Here is a 3,830-nt window from a genome sequence, read left to right on the forward strand (position 1 = left end):
AAAGTCAGAGCCCATGTCAGCAAATCAAAACACAACAAGTAACTACAATGAACATTTTGACACTTTCCAAACGTTGCTCTGACAACCCCAAAAATTTGTTTCATGGAAAATAAGCTGTTTTATACCTGAGCAAAAATGAAAACAGGTCATTTCTGTTCAAAAGTTCATGCAGCCCAGGATAATAACAACTTTTTCCACTTTAGCACACATTTAACCTACTTCAGTCCAAATCTTCTTTCATCAGCAACAATGTGGAGCTCTCAGTATGTAGGTATATTATTTGTAATGTTATTAGGCCAGTGTACCTGCATCAGGGATACATAAACCTTTGTCTCATCTTACATTCCAGATCTTTGATATTTCAATTGAAGTGTTTCACACTATAGCTGTTGCTCTTACAGATCAAACTGGATACCTTTGAAGGTAGGAATGACAAAAAAATGCATTCTGCTACTTTTCAAGGAACAAAGATGTGCTTCTTGATTTGAATGAACTACTTGTGATCAATTTATCTTCCTGTTTATCTTTTTTCATTCCTTTCACACATCAATCTCATCTTCATTTGTATGAATCTGTATGTGACTGTAACAGGTGAAGTCCTTTGCAAAATTCACAAATATATTTCTGAACTTACTTCTAGTAACTACTGTACTTTATGTTGAATTTAAATTTCTACTAAGACTGTCATCAGCTCCCCAGTGCAGTATAGGTGAATGAGAACAGCTGCTGAAGCCCCCAGATTATTTTTTTTTTCAATCGACAGATTTAATTTGGAATAAGTTTCACTTCACAAGAAAACAAGGTTAGATTTACTAAAACACTTCAAGATTAGAATAGACATTGTTAAATATTGAAGAAGTAAATCCAAAAGTCATACTTGACTAAAAGTAAAGATTTAGTGTTAATATACTACTATAAGTGAAAGTCACCCATGCAAGTAGTACTTGAGTAAAAGTCTTTAAGTAAACTCTGATAACAAGAGTAATTTTCTGGCTATACATTGACTTAAATATCAACATTCTAAGCAAAAGTAAATGACATATTTTTACATGTATGTATGTATGAACTGTTGCTAAGGCTGCTGTATCAGCCTGGCTGACAATTGGAACTGGTATTCAACATCTTTGTAGCACATTTTTAAATCAATTTATTTTGTTTGCATTTGGATAAAAAGAAAATCACTGAAAATGACAATCAGTATCGAACTATTAAACTACTTAAACTACTACTACTACTGCTTTTTTTTTTTTTTTAAATTTAAATTTTTATTAACCTTTATTTAAACAGGTAAGATCTCATTGAGACCCAGGGTCTCATTTACAAGAGAGACCTGTTCCGGCTTTGATGTAGCATGCAATCTGCAAAAATGTAGGGAGTAAAAAGTACAATATTTGCCTCCAAATATAGTCCTGTAATTATAAGTACATCAAAATTGTACTTGAGTACAGTACTTGAGTAAATGTACTTAAACATGTCATATAGCGTGTCACTGACTTTGTTTTATATTGAACCAAGACCACGATCTTTCCCTAAACATAACCACATGCTTTGAGTTGCTTTCATAGAACCATAAAACATGAATCATGCCTAAGTTTCTGTGAATGTAATCCAGGTGGCAATATTTTTCTATCGAACTGAATGCTAATCAGCAGATTATTTACTTGGTGCTATTTGTAAAGTGTAACATGATCAAATCAACTCTAAAATCTGTACAACAGGGATCTGGTGAGGTGAGAAAGTGAGACTTGAAATCTTTCAGCTCCAAGTTTTAGTTTAACCATATAGATACATCATAAGCAGATAGATTTATATCAAACATTTATGTTCACATCAAATAAGAAAAGAAATTAAGGTGTTGCAGCAGCAACAATGAGAGAAATAAGTTCAGATAAAAAGAGAAAGTAAGTAATAAATAACTAGAAGTAAATGGGCACATGGGCATACGACCCTCACCCACTACCATACAGATGTGAGGTACTGTCTCAAGTGAAGTAATTTCACTCTCAGCACTCCATTTTAAAAATTGTTTATTTTTAGTTTAGTTATTTATTCAATCTTTTCAAATTTTGTTTTGTTTTGTTAGTAGCATAAAGAGACAACTTGCAATTTGTTATTCAACAATGTGCTATGGAATGATAAATAAATGACTCTTGTACATTGAAATACTTCCTGTATACTGTAAACATAACGTTAGACATTCCATTAGCAAATGTTTTACAAACGTTTTTAAGAGGACGTGGTTGATTTGTTCTCAAAGTTTCCTTTTTGAGTCCTCATGATTTTTGACTTCTTTTAGTTGGTGTGTTTGTTAATGTGAGATCTGTAAAGTGTCTTATTTCCTGTGAATTCTGGTATAAACTATACCATCAAACCAACCTTTAACTGCATACATTACCTCTCATAGCATAACATTAACAATGGCTCTGTGCTATTCAAATGCTACAGTAAGCCCTGACAGTGTCAACTACACCAGCAGCCTGAATGGAATTCAGCCATTGCTTATTTGATTTTTTAGACCTGTGGCGAATGACTTCCATATAAAAAGGTCTTTTCCTGTGTTTCCATCTTGAAATTTGTTTCCTGAAAGTTAATTAAGTATACTTTAAATTACTGCTGGCATTTGCTTCTTGGTAGGATTTTACTTTCCATTAATTTCAAGCTCAATGTGAGGTTATTTTTCTTCTAAAGAGACTGTAGTAAGTGTGTTTTTCAACCAGACAGATGGCAGAAATATTAGGGCTTATTAATTCAATTTAAAATGTTTAGGTGCTTAACTTCTTTGGCTTTTGATAAAGTGTCAAACATACAGTAAGTGATACGGGTGTGTGCTGGAAACAGTGCATAAGTTTTGTGCATACAGCTAGCGTCAGCTCAAATTTACACAGGCTGTGTGAATCTGTCTTACTGTGTCAGTGGTATTCTTTGGTGAATTTCAACAGAGTGAAAAAATCTGTGATGACGGTGCTTTTGATCCCACAGCATGCCTGTGCGTATGATGATGATAATGATGATGAGGTGAGAATTCTGTTTTGATTCTTGCTGACGGGGTTATGAGATAATTGCATGTGTGGGCTACTGTAAATGATGTCGCCCTCTCAGTGGATGTGATTCAGAGAGAAAATCATATTGTCAATATGCCAATGATTCACTCCTTCCCCTCACAAAGGGCTTACTGTGAGGGCTTACTCAGCTGATTCAGTCCAGAGTGAAGTTGACTGTTTGAATTCTCCCTGTGCTGATGACAATTTAAAGTGAAAGTCGTGAAGGCAGAATTTCAAAGAAAACAGGTTTTTGCTCAGCTTACTCATTATATGAGTTCTTTCTATGGTTTAAATGCGGTCAAAAGCTTTAGAGACTTTCTATCTATTCTTCCAACTCATTCTCACGAAGGGTTACAGTTGTAAGAAAGTTGCTTTTTGAGTCTCATTCCCAACTTGTCAAATACTGATGCTTTGGGATTGTAGGTCAGGTTATCAGAAAACCTTGTGACAATCAAAATCTCACATCAGAAGTTGGTATACATATAACAACACTGGTCCACTCGGTTTTCACTTCATTAGAGCAATTTAGTTAAAGCTAATGCAATCTAAGACAGCAGTAAATCATGCCTACATGAAGGTTAAAATGTTCACTGTTTGTTGAAACAGTTTCAAAGACGTTCAACTGTATGATCATTTTATAGCAGGTCATTTTGGTGAAGATACATGTTTTTCGATATGTATGCAGATGACACGATGCTGTATCCACATGACTTTTCTCAAACGCATCATATCTAGTAGTCTGCCTAAAATTTTCTTTAGACATCTCCGCAGAATCTAAAGCTTTTACTG

This window comes from Pagrus pagrus (genome assembly GCF_965226575.1).
Source record: "Pagrus pagrus genome assembly, chromosome: 11".
Lineage (NCBI taxonomy): Eukaryota > Metazoa > Chordata > Actinopteri > Spariformes > Sparidae > Pagrus > Pagrus pagrus.